Genomic DNA, 22,625 nt, shown 5'->3' on the forward strand with positions numbered 1-22,625 from the left:
GAAAGGTTACTTATTGTTTCCCAAGAACTTTAAGTTGCCAAAGTAGTTATTCCCTTATTTTCGAGAAGGACTTTTCTTATTCATTTCGAACTGCTATGGTATTACAGAACTTACATTTGCGGACGTAAACTGATTGTGTCAGTAAATTGATTTGTTAGTGTAATTACTGACTTCCTGTAAAAGTGCCCCAGTCCGGGACACTTCAGCATCAACTACAAAATGAGTTGTTGCCACACACGCGTTATTCGCCTAAATTAGCTCCAATAGAGTTCTATCTACTCCCCGGGCTCAAAAAATTTCTCGGTTGGCAGAGATTCTCTTCAGAGGAAGAACTAACAGCCGAAGTTGACAGGTGCTTTTCAGGCCTGGAGGAATATAATTTTCGAGAAGGGCTCAGGGCACTGGAACATCGCTGGACGAAGTGCATTAGTGTACAGAGAGAGTATATTGAAAAACAAAAGAGCTTTATTGATATAATTTATTATTTTTTTATTAGTTATTTAATTAAAATTTTCTTTAATTATTTATTACTATAAATAAATAATCTTTATGTGTGATTTTATTTTAATTACTGGTTTAGTTACTGGTATCAGTTGTTTTAGCTCAGTACCTTATTTCCTTTTTTCCTTACTCTCCTGGAAAATTGGAAAATATAAATATTTCGTTTTAAATACCACAGGAGAGAAGGAGATGTATTCCGCAGCGGCGATCTCGCGGAAATTCCTCGTCGGTTAGTGCTCCACCTGAAATCTCTATAACCTTTACTCGCTACGCAGATCATTCGGCACAACTGTCTGCTATGTTTTTTGATGAGTCTGGATGATAGACCCAACAATTTAGCAAGTTAGAGTTTATTAATTCGGAGATAATCTCTCGAAGAATTCTGACCGTGAAAAATGCAGGTTCGCACTATTGTTCCAAACTTCACATCCGAGCGATCTAAGTGTCGTAATATCTGTACAGTGATAATTAACTAATTTCAGTATGGAGATATATACATATACCTTCAATTCTTGATGTTAGTTATTGTATTTTGTTTTGGGCAAAAAACTGTTCGAACATTTACTATGTACCGTAATGGCATCTCACAACAATACAATATCTCTCCTCCTCTCACACGTTCGGTCTCTCAGTTTCCTTCACAAAGAGTTCCACAAACAAGTGTTTGGTTCGATTCTCGCAATTGGTATACGTCGTTCACCACAATATCAATTTTTCGCACCCGAATTATTTTGCATAGATTGCTACACCATATTATTTATGTTTATAGTAATGCAAACGCATCTGCTGCTCTTGGAGAATACGATATCCCAACAGCAGAGTCAGTAGTGTTTATTCGTGTTTTTATTAAACTGTTGAGACTGGTGCAGTGCAAATGGGTCGTATTTTATCAGTAATCGAAAATGAAAAGAGTATGAATGAATTATAAAACATTACTCCCTTAGGAGAACATAGTCCTTTAATTATTAAACAAGGAATCGCTGCACGTATCGGGGCTCCATATACAAGAATAAGGCGGACAAAAAGTACTCACGACCACCTATGTCTTCACCATTTAACAGCAGAATCCTGGTGATTCCGCACCTGCGAGGAGAAGATGAAGGCAGACAACAGGAAATCTGTCGTTTCCTAGCTTCATATCACCGAGTAATCCCACTAATTCTGTTAACTATTGAAGCTATTGCCACTTATGACGATGTCGATAACACTCGTAACTCACACCGATGGTCCGGCGAATATCCTTCACTTCTTTGTGGAGACTTTCAAAAACTCTTCTGTTTGATTGTGTGCTGTGGTATGAAAGACATTCAGATGACTGGGCCTCTTGTGTTACCGAATCGTCTTCCAGCGCCCGTTATCTCGAGTTCCTTGAAAAATGAGCATCCATCATAAGGGAAAAGGCTCTTCCAGCATTACGGGGCACCTGCACGTTGTAGTCGTCAGGTTACACATCATCTAAACTCATATTCTTCAGAAGGTGCGTTGGCAGAAGTCGTCACCTTTTCGGCCGCCATGGTGCTCTGGCCTTTGGAGATCGATGAAAGACAAAGTCTACAAAAGGAAAGCCAACGTAAGAGACTAATTAATAGTTCGTATTGAGAGTAGTGCTGCCTCCACAAACGAACGCCAGCATTACATCATAAGAGCTATATTTGTTATTGACAAGAGAATTCAGAAATTCGTTTAAGTAGGAATGTTATTTATGGAAATTAACTTTTAAATAAACTATTTTTCGCAACAATTCATGGGTTTTCGACCACGATAATGGACATAATCACACATGGTTTCTTGTTCGCGAATTTTTGGCTGAAGTCAGTACTATAATGGTGCCACAACTTGCGTATTTGTCAGACTTAACCTCAAGTGTCATTTGTTTAAAAAAATGTAGGAAATTATGAAGGGTTGTCGCTCTAGAATCGTATATGAGTCTAAAAGAGCCTCGCAGAGATACCTAAAAATCGAGTTACAGAGGTATTTTGGGGATTAAGAAAAGCGCTGGCATGAGTGTAAAGCACATAGTGGGGACTATTCTTACGGGCATAAAATTAGTCTAGACGTAATAATTTTTTTTTCCGAAAAACACAAATTCCCGTTGGTTTTAGAATACATTTTGTATGCTTCTCCTGTAAGATGAGCTCACAGGAGCCAAAGTAATTTCACACGCAATGGAGGAGACCAAATAATGAGGGTGCACCTTTATCAAAAGCAGCAGCGGCAGAATACGTTTCACGTAGAACAGTTACGCCCTGGGCAGCGATTGTTTCCCTGGGAGGTCACACGGGAGATCACAGCACGCAGCAGGAGACGCAGGCGGTTAGTGCGCGCTGTTAACACAGGCGAGAGTCAACTCGGCCTCCTGTGTTTGCGTGTTTAGTGTTCACTGTTTACCCCCTGCGCGCGAGAGTCTACTCGCGCTAAGTCACTCGGGCAAACTATGTTCTATCCCCCGTGCTGGTGCGCAGGCGGGGTTGCAAGGTGAGGTCTCGCGAGTGACTTAGCCGGCACTTGCTGTGTGGGCTGTGCGAGTGTAGAATACATTGCGTACTACCACAGTCTGCGGGCGTTCGACAGAGGCAGACGTAGCTCGTAGCTGAAGGCTCTAAGGCGGAGCAAACGCAACACATACACTCCTATTAAAGGAAGTTTTTAAAATAGTATCACAGAACTTAAATTATCTGGAAGAATTTCGGATATTTTTCACAAGTCTTTAAATAAGGACAAAAAACTCTTTTAGAACTGTTGATTCGGAGCGATGATTTTTAAACAGTTAGTAGCTAGACGTAGCGATATGCTGGTTATCTCTACGTAGCAGAGGCTTCGGGGCATGGATTCTATCGAGTACAGTTCTTACGGACATCGAGAAAGTTCAGCTAGCTGAGCCTAAGAGAGTCGCATCAACGAAGGAGAATGCAATGGTTCTCGAAACACAGTGGATGTACACCTACTTTCGAATCCCTGTGGCTGTACCTATTTTATAATTCGATGAGCCTTTAAATGACGTTTATTAGTAATGGTTTGATTGACTTAAAGATACCATTTAGTTTCTGGCATGGCCACTCTGTCCACTGCCATAAGAACATGTCATGTTTTTAATTGTTTCGCTAGTGTGCCGTAAAATACGATAAAATATTTGTCACCATCTAATGTTTGTCTAGGCAACGGCCTTGCCGCAGTGGATACACAGGTTCCTGTCGGATCACCGAAGTTAAGCGCTGTCGGACATAGCCGGTAATTGGATGGGTGACCATCCGGGCCGCCATGTGCTATTGCCATTTTACGGGGTGCACTCAGCCTCGTGATTCCAATTGAGGAGTTTCGACCAAATAGTAGCAGCTCCGGTCAAAGAAAACCATCCTCACGACAGGGAGAGTAGTGTGCTGACCACACGCCCCTCCTATCTGCATCCTCATCTGCGGACACGGCGGTCGGATGATCCCGATGGGCCACTTGTCGCCTGAATACGGGGCGCTTTAGTGTTTATCTGATGAAATGTGTTATTTGCAATGTTTTTTCTTTTGTCTCTTGAGGTGCTGTGGCATATGTGTCTAATTTTAGCCAACGTTTTATCATGTTTTATAGCACAGTATATGAAAAGCTCACGCATCAGCAAAGTAGCAAACAGTCAAGTTCGGTAGGCCTACCCAGACCACAAAGCGGCAGACGTTTTTGAAGTGTGAGAAAGGTGTTGTGTGTGGATGTAGTATGGCGCTGGAGCTTGTAGAGAGCGGTGATTCGCCTATCTGGTTTGGCGCCAAATGTATTGCTATAATTAGTTATATTCAGCGACGTCTCGTGAATACTCAGTGTGGGTGTCCAGAAATTTTTAGAATCATGTGAAATTAATAGCATCTGCTTGATAACAGCCATACTTATCAACATGTTTAAACAGCTACAGCCGCTGCAAATAACAATAACAATAACAATAATAATAATAATAATAACAAGCATTAGCTGCCTAATAAAAGAAGAAATTATTTTTGTCGAATTTTATTATTTTCTATGTAATGAAGTACAGTTTAGGGCAGGAACGAAATAACATATAACCTTTTGCCACTCTCCGTCTCAAATTTATTTTTAAGTGAGAGATTTCGTGCTTTTTTATTTTGTCGGACTGATGTACAAGATCCCTAACACATGTGTTGGTCCACGAATTAACTTCCGGGCTGAAAATCAGACATTTCTACCTTGCATCACCACATTGCTCGCCTCTTAGTTAAATGTTTACTTCTTTTTTTTTTTTTTTTTTTGGTCATCAGTCTACTTCATCTCAGAGTAGCACTTGCAACCTAAGTCCTCAATTATTTGCTTGACGTATTCCAATCTCTGTCTTCCTCTACAGTTTTTGCCCTCTATAGCTCCCTCTAGTACCATAGCAGATGTCTTATCATCCTGTCCCTTCTCCTTATCAGTGTTTTCCACATATTCCTATCCTCTCCGATTCTGCGTAGAAACTCCCCATTCCTTACTTATCAGTCCACCTAATTTTCAACATTCGTCTATAGTACCACATCTCAAATGCTTCGATTCTCTTCTGTTCCGGTTTTCCCACAGTCCATGTTTCACAACCATACAATGCTGTACTCCAGACGTACATCCTCAGAAATGTCTTCCTCAAATTAAGGCCGGTATTTGATATTAGTGCCCGCATCTCGTGGTAGTGGGGTAGCGTTCTCGCTTCCCACGCCCGGGTTCCCGGGTTCGATTCCCGGCGGGGTCAGGGATTTTCACTGCCTCGTGATGGCTGGGTGTTGTGTGGTGTCCTTAGGTTAGTTTGGTTTAAGTAGTTCTAAGTTCTAGGGGACTGATGACCATAGATGTTAAGTCCCATAGTGCTCAGAGCCATTTGATATTAGTAGACTTCTCTTGGCCATAGCGAGTCTGCTTTTGATGTCCTCCTTGCTCCGTCCGTCATTGGTTATTTTACTGCCTAGGTAGCAGAATTCCTTAACTTCATTGACTTCGTGACCATCAATCCTGATGTTAAGTTTCTCGCTGTTCTCATTTCTACTACTTCTCATTACCTTCGTCTTTCTCCGATTTACTCTCAAACCATACTGTGTACTCATTAGACTGTTCATTCCGTTCAGCAGATCATTTAATTCTTCTTCACTTTCACTCAGGATAGCAATGTCATCAGCGAATCATATCATTGATATCCTTTCACGTTGTATTTTAATTCCACTGCTGAACCTTTCTTTTATTTCCATCATTGCTTCCTCGATGTACAGATTGAAGAGTAGGGGCGAAAGGCTACAGCCTTGTCTTACACACTTCTTAATACGAGCACTTCGTTCTTGATCGTCCACTCTTATTATTCCCTCTTGGTTGTTGTACATATTGTACATGACCCGTCTCTCCCTGTTGCTTACCCCTACTTTTTTCAGAATCTCGAACAGCTTGCACCATTTTATATTGTCGAACGCTTTTTCCAGGTCGACAAACCCTATGAGTGTGTCTTGATTTTTCTTTAGCCTTGCTTCCATTATTAGCCGTAACGTCAGAATTGCCTCTCTCGTCCATTTACTTTTCCTAAAGCCAAACTGATCGTCACCTAGCGCATTCTCACTTTCCTTTTGCATTGTTCTGTATATTATTCTTGTAAGCAGCTTCGATGCATGAGCTGTTAAGCTGATTGTGCGATAATTCTCGCACTTGTCAGCTCTTGCCGTCTTCGGAATTGTGTGGATGATGCTTTTCCGAAAGTCAGATGGTATGTTGCCAGATTCATATATTCTACACATCAACGTGAATAGTCGTTTTGTTGCCACTTCCGTCAATGATTTTAGAAATTCTGTTGGAATGTTATCTATCCCTTCTGCCTTATTTGACCGTAAGTCCTCCAAAGCTCTTTTAAATTCCGATTCTAATACTGGATCCCCTATCTCTTCTAAATCGACTCCTGTTACTTCTTCTATCACATTAGACAAATCTTCACCCTCATAGAGGCTTTCAATGTATTCTTTCCACCTATCTGCTCTCTCCTCTGCATTTAACAGTGGAATTCCCGTTGCACTCTTAATGTTACCACCGTTGCTTTTAATGTCACCAAAGGTTGTTTTGACTTTCCTGTATGCTGAGTCTGTCCTTCCGACAATCATCTCTCTTTCGATGTCTTCATATTTTTCCTGCAGCCATTTCGTCTTAGCTTCCCTGCACTTCCTATTTATTTCATTCCTCAGCGACTTGTATTTCTGTATTCCTGATTTTCCCGGAACATGTTTGTACTTCCTCCATTCATCAATCAACTGAAGTATTTCTTCCGTTACCCATGGTTTCATCGCAGCTACCTTCTTTGTACCTATGTTTTCCTTCCCAACTTCTGTGATGGCCCTTTTTAGAGATGTCCATTCCTCATCAACTGTACTGCCTACTGCGCTGTTCCTTATTGCTGTATCAATAGCGTTAGAGAACTTCAAACGTATCTCGTCATTCCTTAGTACTTCCGTATCCCACTTCTTTGCGTATTGATTCTTCCTGACTAATGTCTTGAACTTCAGCCTACTCTTCATCACTACTATATTGTGATCTGAGTCTATATCTGCTCCTGGGTACGCCTTACAATCCAGTATCTGATTTCGGAATCTCTGTCTGACCATGATGTAATCTAATTGAAATCTTCCCGTATCTCCCGGCCTTTTCCAAGTATACCTCCTCCTCTTGTGATTCTTGAACGGGGTATTCGCTATTACTAGCTGAAACTTGTTACAGAACTCAATTAGTCTTTCTCCTCTTTCATCCCTCGTCCCAAGCCCATATTCTCCTGTAACCTTTTCTTCTACTCCTTCCCCTACAACTGCATTCCAGTCGCCCATGACTATTAGATTTTCGTCCCCCTTTACATACTGCATTACCCTTTCAATATCCTCATACACTTTCTCTATCTGTTCATCTTCAGCTTGCGACGTCGGCATGTATACCTGAACTATCGTTGTCGGTGTTGGTCTGCTGTCAATTCTGATTAGAACAACCCGGTCACTGAACTGTTCACAGTAACACACCCTTTGCCCTACCTTCCTATTCATAACGAATCCTACACCTGTTATACCATTTTTTGCAGCTGTTGATACTACCCGATACTCATCTGACCAGAAATCCTTCTCTTCCTTCCACTTCACTTCACTGACCCCTACTATATCTAGATTGAACCTTTGCATTTCCCTTTTCAGATTTTCTAGTTTCCCTACCACGGTCAAGCTTCCGACATTCCACGCCCCGACTCGTAGAATGTTATCCTTTCGCTGATTATTCAATCTTTTTCTCATGGTAACCTTCCACTTGGCAGTCCCCTTCCGGAGATCGGAATGAGGGACTATTCCGGAATCTTTTGCCAATGGAGAGATCATCATGACACTTCTTCAATTACAGGCCACATGCCCTGTGGATACACGTTACGTGTTTACTTTTACTGACGCTTAATTGATTTCGTCACTTTCTCAATCAACTGATCTGGTCTGGAAGGCCCTAGTTCCTTTGTGGCTAACCTTGTATATTGTCACTTAAAAATAGTTTCAACAGCGTTCATGTTGACACTGCACACGAAATCCTTTTCCCGCACAGTGAAGAAACAACTCGGAACACAAACTGCCGTTTGTGGAAATTATTAAATCCAAATAGTAATGTCTACGAACACGCTCACTTGACGAGAATACAAATGAGGCACTGAGAACCATAAGTGCCTAAAGCACACCGTCGTCGATTCCATATTTAAGTGAGTAATAAGGGAAATCAGTGAGACAGCTTTGCGTGACAATATACAATGTGGGCCCACAGCCCAGATAAACTTGACCAACCATAAGATCAACAGATGCCAGAAGCATGAATAAATACCTCAATCTCACAATAGACGCTTCCCATCGCCTCAAGTGGATTTCTGAATGATGACATCAAAACTTAACATACTGTAGCTAAATTACACATCCACAAAATTGTTCAAATGGCTCTGAGCACTATGGGAATTAACATGTGTGGTTATCAGTCCCCTAGAACTTAGAACTACTTAAACCTAACTAACCTAAGAACATCACACACATCCATGCCCGAGGCAGGATTCGAACCTGCGACCGTAGCGGTTGCGCGTTTCCAGACTGAAGCGCCTAGAACCGCTCGGCCACACCGGCCGGCCACAAAATTGTACTTTTTATCAGTACAACTATGACTTATACTGTCGTATGACGTAATTTTGTTATTCAGTGAGTGAATTGGCATATCTGAGGAGTGTGCTACCGTCTAGCGCGATTTGTGCCAAACAGACTAGGGTAAAATGGTTCAAATGGTTCTAAGCACTATAGGACAACAGCTGAGGTTATCAGTCCCGCAGACTTAGAGCTACTTAAACCTAACTAACCTAGAGACATCACAAACGTCCATGCCCGAGTCAGGATTGGAACCTGCGACCGTAGCAGCAGCGTGGTTTCGGTCTGAAGCACCTAGAACCGCTCGGCCACAGCGGCCGGCCCGGACGAGGATGAAAGGATGCTGCAGTGTGTTACTACCTATCGGCATTGACGTAAACCGGTAGTTGATTGGTAAGAGCCCGTTTTGCACGTCGTGAAGGGTGGACGTCATTTATCAAATCCGTACGTATTTGACCCGTAAGGCAATGACGTCACGCCAGTTGCGCATACGAGAAAGCTCCTTAAAACGTGCACAAGTGAAGATGTGCTTGTGACCCTGATGACAAGTTTCACAGAGTCTAGAGGAGTAGTAATATATAGCGTGGTAGATTTAGCAGCTTGTATTTCAGATTACCGCATCTGTGTTATGTTTAACAGCACCATCACATGAAATGCCGACAACATTCTTCACTGGAATGGACTTTGCAATTCATGGTTCTTTAAAAGGCATAGGAAGTTTATCTGCAAAGTAATCTCTGGCGTCTAAACTAATGAGTTCTAGAAGTTGCGTTCTGATCCTACCTGAATCTGGAGAAACATACCCAACCAGAGCACAAAGGGATTTATGCAAGATAATGTTTTCTACAAAAAAAAAAAAAAAAAAAAAAAAATGGTTCAAATGGCTCTGAGCACTATGGGACTTAACTTCTAAGGTCATCAGTCCCCTAGAACTTAGAACTACTTAAACCTATCTAACCTAAGGACATCACACACATCCATGCCCGAGGCAGGATTCGAACCTGCGACCTTAGCGGTCGCGCGGTTCCAGACTGTAACGCCTTTAACCGCTTGGCCACCCCGGCCGGCAATGTTTTTTACAATTTCACCTATTTCTACTTTGGCAACACTTTATTTTATGATGTTGCTGCATTTATATATTTCATTCTAATGTTCTGGGCAATTTTAAAATCACAAAATACATCTATCACCAAGGGGATTAAATGTTTAACAACCTGGAATGTAAAATTATGTTCTGCACAACAAGTTCCCCGTTCAATCTCTGCTTCTTTGACTGCTCTGTTACCTGCACTTTCACTTCTGTTCTAGATACGTTTACAGTTACGTACAGAATGGCCACGAAAGTTTTCACGAACTTGATATGGTTTCGAAGTTGAACACGTTTATGTAGTTTGCACTTTCCACATAGTATTTCCACGTTACGCGCAACGCATCTACATTTGACGTCATTACTTGAAGTTAAGGTCACTTATCCACTGGTCTTGAAATTTATTACTTCCGGAAACTTTTGTAAATTTTGTGGTAAGATCTTGTGGGACCAAACTGCTGAGATCATCGGTCGCTAAGCTTAGACACTGCTTAATCTAGCTTAAACTAACTTATGCTAAGGACAACACACACACCCGTGCCCTAGGGAGGACTCGAACCTCTCATGGGGGGAGCCGCGCGGACTGTGACAAGGAACCCAGACCGTACGGCTGCCCCGCGCGGCTCTCGAAACTTTCTCACGGCCTTCTTCTGGCATTAATTCACCACGAACTCTCCTTTTCTTTAGGAGTACTTTGTTTGCCTTTCATTTTACACACTAATCATACGTAATACTAAAACGCTAATATGGCCAGTTCTTACTATGTAGGTATACTTCCACTGAGACGGGGAAAACACAGCTGTATGGGAAAGTAACGCGCTAAAGCTGCACTTTCGCAGGGTAGGTTCTACAAACAGGGGAATCTCTGTCAGTGAGCTCGACAGAAGCAGGGGATATCGGGTTCAATAAAGGGGGAATCTTTGTCAGTGAGCTCGATAGAAGCATGCTATATCAGGTTCTATAAAGGGGGAATCCTTGGCAGTGAGCTCGCTGGTAGCAGGAGACATAGGATTCTACAAACGGAGGAATCCCGGGCAGTGAGGTCACTGATAGCAGGAGGTTTCGAGAACCATTGCATTTCTTTGCAATATAGCTACATGTCTGAAAACTTTTTCTTAGTTTACCTATTCAGTTAATCGTTTCAAAATTCCCACGTTTTCTGAAATTATTCCTCAATTTTCCTTTTTGCCCACAAGACCAAATTTTTCCCTCGTTCAAGGGAAATTTCCCTCAATCTGTCATCCATGCTGCTTACTAAAGAGGCAGCTGCTGAGCCTTGTCCATTCTGCTCGTTGCGCCTGTGCGTTGCTACATCTACATCTATATTTACATTTATACTCCGCAAGCGACCCAACGGTGTGTGACGGAGAGCACTTTACGTGCCACTGTAGTACCTCCTTTTTCCGTTCCAGTCACGTTTGGTTCGCGGGAAGAACGACTGCCGGAAAGCCTCAGTGCGCACTCGAATCTCTCTAATTTTACATTCGTGATCCCCTCGGGAGGTGTAAGTAGGGGGAAGCAATACATTCGATACCTAATCCAGAAACGCACCCTCTCGAAACCTGGACAGCAAGCTACACTGCGATGCAGAGTACCTCTCTTGCAGAGTCTGCCACTTGAATTTGCTAAACATCTCCGTAATGCTATCACGCTTACCAAATAACCCTGTGACGAAAGGCGGCGCACTTCTTTGGATCTTCTCTATCTCCTGTGTCAATCCGACTTGGCACAGATCCCACACTGATGAGCAATACCCTCAAGTATAGGTCTAAAGAGTGTTTTGTAAGCCACCTCCTTTGTTGATGGACTACATTTTCTAAGGTCTCTCCCAATGAATCTCAACCTGGCACCCGACTTACCAACAATTAATTTTATATGATCATTCCACGTCAAATCGTTCCGTATGCATACTCCCAGATATTTTACAGAGGTAACTGCTACGAGTGTTTCTTACGATATCATATAATCACACAAAAAAGGATCCTTCCTTCTATGTATTCGCAATAATTACATTTGTCTATTTAAGGGTCAGTTGCCACTCCGTGGACCAATTGCCTATCCACTACAGGTCTTCCTGCATTTCGCTGCAATTTTCTAATGCTGCAACTTCTCTGTATACTACAGCATCATCCGCGAAAAGCCGCATGGAACTTCCGACACTATCTACTAGGTCATTTATATATATTGTGAAAAGCAATGGTCCCATAACACTCCCCTGTGGCACGCCAGAGGATACTTTAACGTCTGTAGACGTCTCTCCATTGAGAACTACATGCTGTGTTCTGTTTGCTAAAAACTCTTCAATCCAGCTACACAGGTGGTCTTATATTCCGTAGGCTCTTACTTTGTTTATCAGGCAACAGTGAGGAACTGAATCGAACGCCTTCCGGAAGTCAAGGAAAATGGCATCTACCTAAGAGCCTGTATCTAATATTTTCTGGGCCTCATGAACAAATAAAGCGAGTTGTGTCTCACACGATCGCTGTTTCCGGAATCCATGTTGATTCCTACAGAGTAGATTCTGGGTTTCCAGAAATGACGTGATACGCGAGAAAAAACATTTTCTAAAATTCTGCAACAGATCGCTGTCAGAGATGTAGGCCTATAGTTTTGCGCATCTGCTCGACGACCCTTCTTGAAGGCTGGAACTACCTGTGCTGTTTCCCAATCATTTGGAACCTTCCGTTCCTATAGAGACTTGCGGTACTCGGTTGTTAGAAGGAGGGCAAGTTCTTTAGCGTACACTGTGTAGAATCGAATTGGTATTCCGTGAGGTCCAGTGGACTTCCCTCTGTTGAGTGATTTCAGTTGCTTTTCTATTATTTCGATGTCAGCCATTTTTTCGTTCATCCGAGGATTTAGAGAAGGAACTGCAGTGCGGTCTTCCTCTGTGAAACAGCCTTTGGTAAAAGGTGTTTAGTATTTCAGCTTTACTCACCCCTTTGTCCCCCAGCTGCTCAACACGGCAGTGCAGGAAGGCGGTCTGCCCCACGGCCGTTGTCACGTTACGTGGCACGTTGAAGTCGAAGTACGGCGTCGACGTGGCGTTGTCGCCGTCCAGCACCTCGTTATCGTCCAGGCCCCCTGCCACAACGCAAACACAAAAAAGTTATGTAAACTTTGTGCAAAAGTCATAACTTTAACTGTATCACATCATACAATACATCATGCAGTCAACGTCTATCCTCATGAGTACTGGGAACTGGGTTGATTCAAAACGTTTTTTGATGTGTGTACAAGACATTAATGCACGGCAAGGCTTATAACAAAATGGTGGCTTATTCAGAATTTACCGCCCTGATTGTAAAACTAGTGGCATGAAAAAAACGACAAGGAACGTGTTAGAAGGGACATGTTTCAAGGAACACGCAGAAATAACGAAACACATATCTATTCACAGTTCACAACACACAAGGGAGACGCAGTATCGAAAATAACCGCGTGACAGTACCTTCACGTGGTGGAAAAAATAGTGTGAACAATAAAACAGTGTGAGCACTATGCAGTATAGTACATCTTGCAGCAAGCTGTCACCAAGGTTACGAGTAAATACAGTGGTGCGGCTGTAGTGCACACCTGACGTGAAGATTCTTAGAGGATATCTTTCACTGTATTATACGCTTTGTTCAGCGATGGTTAACAGAAGCGATCGGTGAAATATGAAACATAAAAAAAGAGCATCTCGTCGGTGCGCGATTAGCGGGAGCATCTGTGATGAAAACGGCTGAACTGTTTCACGTATCACGATCGACAGTTTCCAATCTAATGACAGTACACACAAAACCTGCTCGGCGAAGAGAAATAGTGGGTAAAAGCCAACGTTAACTGAGAGAGACCGACGAGCTTAAAAATGGATTGTGACCAGAAAACATAAAAGTACCGCGTCAAAAGTGCCTGCACTTGAGTAATAAAATGTCGACAAAAACATTGCCGCGGGAGTTTCAAAAGGCTAACATTCCTGGAAGGGCTACAATTGTGAAATACCTAGTAAAAGAAGCACGCGCAAAGCGGGGAGTGCTGCTTTCCGCGATCATAAAACCTGGTCGCTTGATTACTGGAGGAATATCGTATGGTCCGATAAATCAACGTTTACATAGTTTTCTACAGACGGCACCGTCTATCTATGGAGAACTTGAAAAGAAGCGTGTGATCAAACGTGTCTGTTCCCTACGTTAAAGCATAGGAGAGGTTCCGTTATCATTTGGGCTGGTCTTATCATTATCGTCACTGTCCGGACTACTGTGAGTGAATATCTCAACATACTAGACAATGAAGTGTTTATTACGACTAGCATAATCCTGTCGAACACTGCCATATTTCATGCGCCTCATACACACAGCAAAAAAGGCTCAGGCTGATTTGTAGGGCATCAGAATATCATTCGACGTCCTCCATGGTCAGCACAATCGGCAGACCTCGACATCATTGAACCTTCGTGGGGAGATTTTCAAGAAAGGACGAGGAGCAGATTTCCCCATTCAACGTCGTTGAAATGGTTGGCCGATGTTTGGGAACAAGAATGTGAAAATTTTCCATTGGTAATTATTCAGACACTTTACGAATCTATTCCTCAAAGAACTGCAGCTGTTATCGAAGGGAATGATGACCCAACTCCTTATTAATAAAAAAATGTTATCTATATGTCTTATGTTCATATTATCTTACATAAAGATGAAGAGATACTGTACGGAGGTAAATGAAGAGAGAGAAATTACGTCCATCTGAAAAAAAATAATCCAGGGAAAAGACGCTCAACGTCAGCGCACACTACAAAGCAATAGTTTCCAGGACGTACGTCATCCTCTTAATATTTATTTCCATTGAAGGTACTCTGTTGCTCCTGCTGCCGACTAACATATTCAGAAATGCTTAACCTTTTGGTGTGAGCGGAGACGAAGCCCGTCGGGCTGTTCCTCGATTCGTAATTACAATCGCCGAACAGAAGGTATAACGGATGTTGTGGACATTAATTTTCAGGCGTGATATCACTCCCTGCAAGTAGCGCAGTAACGCTCTCCGTGCGCAGAAGGTCGGGCAATTTCCTTGACTTGCGCAGACTGATTTTTTCATCTGGAACACGAATTTTTACATTGTAGGCGTGTAAAGTTTTTCATAGAACTTAGCGTAGAATATTCGAAGTACTCGCGGAGTAGATTCGTCCCAGTCATTTTGTGAATCACTTTAATACGGTAGCATAAAAGAAGTTTCAGTGCAAGTTTTAATGCTTAGTTTCGTATTGTCTGCAGCTTTTGTACCTTCCCTTATGTTCTGTTGTCCCATCCAACAGCTTTTCCAATATTGGTAACACCGTAGCTTTTTATACGGTGAGCCCTAAGTGACAAGGAAGAGAAGACATGTTGTTTAAGGAGGAGTATAGTTCCCTCAGCCTTCCGAATGCCTTTCCTCTGAGCCCTAAGTGACAAGGAAGAGAAGACATGTTGTTTAAGGAGGAGTGTAGTTCCCTCAGCCTTCCGAATGTCTTTCCTCTGACCTGGAGATTGTGTTGGCGCGACGTCAGTCTCCTCTGCAAAGTGACGCCTAGAAGATACTCAGCAAGTTTCTAGCTGCTCCGACATGTTAGTAAACTTGCTGTAATATTCAGACTACATTTCGTCCAAGAAATGGTACCCCATCAACCGTTCCTATGTTGTCACTTTTTCCAGCTCACTGTACAGTACGTAACTTAACATTCGAACTGGACGCACTGTCCATCGGAACGAGTTGAAAATGTTGCCAAATCTAAAATACTATTTTAGTTTTTCATTAGTAGAGCATGTAATTAACAAAAACATCCAGAACACGAAAAGTAAAATTCCTTACAAAGCTAAAGCAAGTCAGTACATTCAATGTTACCCTACGTTTCAAAGTAATTTCCACAAGTAACAATACACATATAAAAACATAATTTCTTTAGTTAACAGAACACTAGCTGTGAGACCTTAACTTTTCCCGGTGAATTGAATCTTCAGATAATTTACGGGTTTGCTGCCGGGTGACGTCGTCGACCACCGCCGATATTTCGGCAGGAGCACACCCTGCCATTCTCAAGGCACAACTGCAAGGAGGAAGCAATGTGCAAGGGAATTTAATACCTCGGTTCACAGAGGAGAAACAAGGAACATACCACACACAGAACAAATAACCGCATAGTCAACACACAACTAAAGATAACCAATATCACAAATATTTCTTGTTCCCAAACATCAGAAATATTTCTGATGTTGGTTATCTTTGGTTGTGTGTTGACTTTGCGGTTACTTGTTCTCGTGTGTGGTATCTTCCTTGTTTCTCCTCCGTGAACCGAGGTATTAAATTCACTTGCACATTGCTTCCTCCTTGCAGTAGTGCCTGGACAATGGCAGGGTGTGCTCCTGCTGAAATATCGGCGGTGGTCGACGACGTCACCCGGCAGCAAACCCGTAAATTATTTGAACAGAACCCTAGCTTATCCAGTTTCAGATTGTCAGATTAGATTTATGAATGGATTCAGGACTTCCATGTGAATAGAACACAACACTTCGTTCTTAGTGTGAAAACACAGGTACATGATAAAGTAAGTTTGGGACTGCACCAAAGGAGATTTTAGCACATATATATGCAAACCGCAATGCCTTCAAAAACCACGGACAGCATTTTCATATTCTCTTACTGACTATGCACAGACTGTTACTCCCAAAGAAGAAATGAGCCGGAACTTTCTGTAGGAAAATTAATTTAGTTTAATTTTGTAGCAGGCCACGTTTTCGCTGGAGGTCGTAGTTTCCGAATTATTCATGATAAACATACTAAATTCACATGAAATCATGTTTTTCTTGAATATATCGAAAACCGTTGCCTCCAGTGAAAATGTATACAAATACAAAATTTATCCACACTATATTTCCTACAAAAAGATCCTTTTCATTTTTTTCTGCAGCACTAACAATTTGCACGTAGTGAGCGAGAGAATATGAAATCTTGCTTATGGTATTTTATAGCATTAAGCATTGCACAGGTTACATAAACCCATTGGTAAAGGCAACTGAATCACCATATATATACAGAGGCTGAATAGAAAAGAGGCCTTATAAGGATATTTATATATATTGTAGAGCATAGCGTCGGAAGCTTCATGAGGCCACCGCTATTCAGCCTCTTTTTCCTGCAGTCACTGTAGTATAATTTGTATAGGTAAAGTACCTTGTTTTCCGACTGTAATGAAGTAGCATTACGACCAAACTCATTTCGCTTTATTCTAAATGACTGTAACAATATAGTTTTCCTTACAGCTTTGGTTTTCTGGGATCATGCTGTTCAAAATGGCTCTGAGCACTATGGGACTCAACTGCTGAGGTCATTAGTCCCCTAGAACTTAGAACTAGTTAAATCTAACTAACCTAAGGACATCACAAACATCCATGCCCGAGGCAGGATTCGAACCTGCGACCGTAGCGGTCTTGCGGTTCCAGACTGCAGCGCCTTTAACCGCACGGCCACTTCGGCCGGCGATTATGCTGTAAATTACCTCTAAAACAGTATTAACTATTATCGTTACTAACGGTTTTTGGCTCTTAAGCCATTCTTAGCGTTCTTCTACACATAAGTGATAGATTTTAGTGTATAGCACTTTCACCAACTGAAAATATTTTTGTCTTGTCTGGCTCCCGCAATTTTTTGCCCACACACACACACACACACACACACACACACACACACACACACAAAGCAAAGTGCACAAAATGGCGACTTGGCAGCGGTTATCACAATACAGAAATATCAATGTATTTAGTGTAGTATCTGCCTTAATCGACAACATATGTGTAGAACGTGAATAACAGTCTAAGAAACTAAAAACCGTGAGGAATGACAATAATTCATACTTTTGATAGTGGTAAGTTACAGTATGAGAACTGTTCCTGATCCCAGCGAACCAAAATTGTAAGAATATCCATATTGTCACATTAAACACTGAAAAGATTAGAATAAAGTGGTACGCATTTGGTCTTGGGCTCCATTACAGGCCCTAAAGACAGTATTTTAACTACGTAATCTTGAGGCTTTCCAGAACGATACGACGATAAGAAGCTTGCAACACCAGAAGACTATTGCAAATTGCTGGCGGATCATTGATTGGTGTAAAGACTGACAGTTGAAGCTGCACATAAATAAATGTATTGTATTGCGCTCACACATACGAACAGAAACATGACTCTACACTTACACTATTGGCAGAAAATTAATGGAAATAGTAACTATCTAAAACAAGTGGGTCAGTCGTACAGAGAGATGGAATGACCACTTAAAACAAACAGTACGAAAAGCACATGCCGGGCACAGACTGATTATGTGTTGTTACTGAAATGTAATTCATCAACGTCAGAATTTGATTGTAAAATACAAGCTTCACCTGTTCTTCAGTACTTGACGTAGGTCACGGACTCTTTTCAGGTTGGATTAACAGAAGAGAGGAGGAAGAGCGTGCGAAGAGTGGTACGTTTCGCTACGCGATCGTTTAGTAATCGCGAAAGCGCTATGGAGATTTCCTCTAACTCCTTTGGCATTCGCTTTATTTGTCAAAGGTTTATTGTTCGTATCCCTAAATCATGCTTTCCAAGAAAGGTGGACAACATTTTTCTTCCTCCTCGTCACATCACTTGGAGCCATTATCGGAGAGCCATTTTTACCACAAATCTTTTGCGAATGGTAAAGGGAAAGACGTAGAAAACAGCACTGTAACGAGTAGCCTTCTCTACACACCACGAGAAGGCTGGAGTATAGCTGCAGGTGTAAATGTAGTACAATCAACTTCTCAGTTCCACTGAAATTAGAACTGACCGCTTGATGTGCCACCGAAATGCGATAGTTTAAACATTGTGGAAGGACTTCATAAAAACACGTCTTTTAAGCAGATGACATTCATTGAATAACAACAAGATCTGAAAGTGTCTGCTCTCATGAACTGTCGCACCAAAATACAGCGTCGTGTATTCAGTGACGACAGATGCATTCCATCATAAACGCAGCCATTAAACGCTGTAACGCATTTTCTAAGCATCCCGTAGCCCATATCCCAAGGAAATTTAGTAATTACAGTTGCATTTCGCAATCGGCCGTATTTTCAGTTATGTGAAGCTTTTGAAATAGCCAAAACTGAAAGCAGACACGGACGAAAGCTTACGTCATGTAGTGTGTAGGTAACGTCAGTTACAGATACTCGGTGCGCATGCGCTGAATGGCTACGGCGGCGCAGTGGAGTAGAAATTTAAACACGGTGCTTGGCTTTAGAGAAAAAATCCTGTCACATGTATCAGCTTTTATGGAAATACATATTTAGACTGCCAAATAGTTTCATTTTTACTTTATAGTTTGCTGAATAGTATGTGGAGTGTTAGAGATGTAGAGTAGATTAGCAGAAGACAAGAACTGAGAGGACAATGTAACACTTGACGATCATTCCGAGGCAACACAAAATGAACAGTTCACGCTAAAAGAATACTTGCTTTCGTTGATCGTTGTTGTAGGGTTCTTACGCTATTCTTCGATTCCTTTTGGTTTGGTTTTTCATGTGTTACTTTCTAATTTGTAGTTTGTCCTTGGATTATAGATTTGTTTCTTTGGCTACAACTTATTTCTAAAGTAAGTTTGGCTACATGACTCTACTGTCATAATTTTGTAATCACCACCGTTTACAGCATATCATGAGAGCGAACTAATAGTTAAGCAATAAATGCAATGACATAAGGAATTAAATTTCTTGTCAGCATACACAATGACCACTATGAATTAAAGTTAACAGAAACAACCACAGGTCCGGTATAATCCAGCTTCCGTCGTGAATGCGAAAAAGTTGATCGATGAGCTTTAATTGCGAATTGTGATAGGACAGACTTTGTAGCTGCAACTATACGGTTCCGAACTCTGTTGTTCGTCTGCCTTAAACTATGTGAGTGTTTAATTAATAAACAATTAGATCACATGCAACTGCTCTTTGTTCAGTGGAAGTCAATTAACAGTACTCTAACTGTAATTTGACAGTTTTTTGCCATCAACATTCCACAGTAATGGCTATGGTGATCTAGCGGATACTGCACTGGACTCTGACGCTGGCGATCCCATGTTCGATTCTCGGTAGAAGTGGAAAGTTTCCCTCATTCAAATGCCTCCATGACCGCCCTGTGTCCACTCAACCTGCTGCCAGAATGAGTACCGTTGCTCTTTCCCAGGGTTAAAAGACGGCCATGGCTCGCCACCACTCCTCTCTTCATGACGCAACGAACTAAGTGCTGCACTATATCTGCACTGTATCTGCACTCAGGCCAGAAGCCCTTTCCTTTTCTTAAATATGATACAGTGCACTTCATAAACTATAAGTTGTATTTGACCTATTTTGTAGGGTAGTGAAATTTTCTTGGCGTGCTAATAAAATGGCCCCAGTGGGCACAAAACATGCTTCAGAACAGTTAATAAGGAAATTACATGGCTCATACTTGGCATAAAAAGGTTGATACAGTGAGTACGAAAGCAAAATGCAAATGGAATAACACACATGTTCCAGTCACACTGATGTGACCACCGCCTATGTTCGAGGTAAATGTGCAACAACCACTCACAGACTGCTAGGTGGCAGCACTAGCACTGGAGGGTGTCTCATCTGTCTAGGGAGATACAGCAAACACTGGACTTTATGTCGTAGTGCGGTAACGGTGCGATTTGTTTCACGTCCAAAAGGTCGTGACCACTGGCTTTCGGACTAAGGGTGGGAACACTGCCGAAACGCCTAATTTGTATAATTTTCGCATATCGCCGTGGTTTAAGTGCACGGTGCATAGCAAAATGGCGTTAACCAAAACGGTCGCCGAGGCAACTGTGGTCCACCATGGGCCATAGGTGACAGGGGTAAAAACATTACGTCTTTCTTACAGCACCCTATATTTTTTTACCTGGTTCTCCACTACCGCATCTTCCTCCGCACGATGGCATCTACCAGCAGAACAATGCAACGTGTCGCGAATCTCGGATTATATTTGAGAACTTCAAAGAGCACTGGGACGAGTTAACCGCACTGCCCTGGCCTCTAAATTCCCAGAACTTAAACCCAATCGAGAATCTGCGGGAACATCTCCATTAAACCGTTCGTGCCACGGATTCTCGGCCGAGAAACCTAGCGTACTGTCCACGGCACTGGAGTCGGCGTGTCTCCACATTACTCTGGTACCCTTCAGAACCTCACTGACTCCCTTCTTGCACGTCGGTCGGTCGGAAGTTCCATGCGGCTTTTCGCGGATGATGCTGTAGTATACAGAGATGTTGCAGCATTAGAAAATTGTAGCGAAATGCAGGAAGATCTGCAGCGGATAGGCACTTGGTGCAGGGAGTGGCAAGTGACCCTTAACATAGACAAATGTAATGTATTGCGAATACATAGAAAGAAGGATCCTTTATTGTATGATTATATGATAGCGGAACAAACACTGGTAGCAGTTACTTCTGTAAAATATCTGGGAGTATGCGTGCGGAACGATTTGAAGTGGAATGATCATATAAAATTAATTGTTGGTAAGGCGGGTACCAGGTTGAGATTCATTGGGAGAGTGCTTAGAAAATGTAGTCCATCAACAAAGGAGGTGGCTTACAAAACACTCGTTCGACCTATACTTGAGTATTGCTCATCAGTGTGGGATCCGTACCAGATCGGTCTGACGGAGGAGATAGAGAAGATCCAAAGAAGAGCGGCGCGTTTCGTCACAGGGTTATTTGGTAACCGTGATAGCGTTACGGAGATGTTTAATAAACTCAAGTTGCAGACTCTGCAAGAGAGGCGCTCTGCATCGCGGTGTAGCTTGCTCGCCAGGTTTCGAGAGGGTGCGTTTCTGGATGAGGTATCGAATATATTGCTTCCCCCTACTTATACCTCCCGAGGAGATCACTTATGTAAAATTAGAGAGATTAGAGCGCGCACGGAGGCTTTCAGACAGTCGTTCTTCCCGCGAACCATACGCGACTGGAACAGGAAAGGGAGGTAATGACAGTGGCACGTAAAGTGCCCTCCGCCACACACCGTTGGGTGGCTTGCGGAGTATCAATGTAGATGTAGATGTAGATGTCTTGCAGCAGTCTGCGCTGCAAACGGTTGTTATTTAGGTGATCAGTTTAATGTGACTGGACAGTGCTAATTAATAAAGAGGGAAAATTCATATTTACTTTAAGTGTGCACAAATTATCAATGCAAAATTCTCAGAGCCAACTTGTCTAGATATACTAACGATAGAGTAAGTTGACATATATGGGGGTAACCTCTTTACCTTAGCACATGGCCGAACTTGTGGTATGTGCGGTGTCTCGTGTTGTCATATGGGCGTTGACTGATTGCTGCCAGATTTTGTTTTCGTGTATCGTAGTTTCGGGGCGTGGCCCCGATTGGCTTATTCATTTCTGCTTCCGGGGATCCGAGTGCAGAAGTAGTGTTCATTATATGTTTGGAAACTGAGGTCAAAGAAGGGTAACACAGTTGGGTGCATCAGACCACAAGGAAGGAGGGCATCTGACACGGTATGGAAAATTAGGATGTTACAGTGGACTTTACGTGTCGTCTCCCACTGTAGTATGTACCTTTGCCCGCGGATAGTTACCTAGCTTTGTACGTCTCGGTTTATCTTGAGAAATCAGTTGAGAATGCCTATATCTGTTTCTCTGTGCGACGCTAAGATGGTGGTAGCCCAACAGCCTGCCCATTTTTTCGTAAAGGAGGAAACTCTATGGGGCAAGTCAAGTGTTTTAGGTCCTTTGAACTTGGCGGTATCCCTCAGCTTAAAATATTTAGATGTGTCACGTCTGTGCACATTTTGGGATAGTCTCAAGATATCCAGGCGCAGCTTAACTGGAACCCTTGTGTCCAGGCTGCGAAGTATTACAGCGCCTTTGTAGAA

The 22,625-nt window shown here is 42.4% G+C and overlaps 1 protein-coding gene across 1 annotated transcript in view; it reads right to left on the reverse strand.

The window, feature by feature from the left end:
• The window catches only part of LOC126481098 (uncharacterized), a 1,059,355-nt gene that overhangs the window by 618,070 nt on the left and 418,660 nt on the right, over positions 1-22,625 (reverse strand). Inside the window, exon 2 of the mRNA XM_050104617.1 lies at positions 12,659-12,804. The gene's annotated coding sequence lies outside the window, so the exon portion shown is untranslated. The remainder of the gene's footprint in view (positions 1-12,658; positions 12,805-22,625) is intronic.

The sequence above is a fragment of the Schistocerca serialis genome, chromosome 5 (assembly GCF_023864345.2).
Source record: "Schistocerca serialis cubense isolate TAMUIC-IGC-003099 chromosome 5, iqSchSeri2.2, whole genome shotgun sequence".
In the NCBI taxonomy this organism is placed as follows: Eukaryota; Metazoa; Arthropoda; class Insecta; order Orthoptera; family Acrididae; genus Schistocerca; species Schistocerca serialis.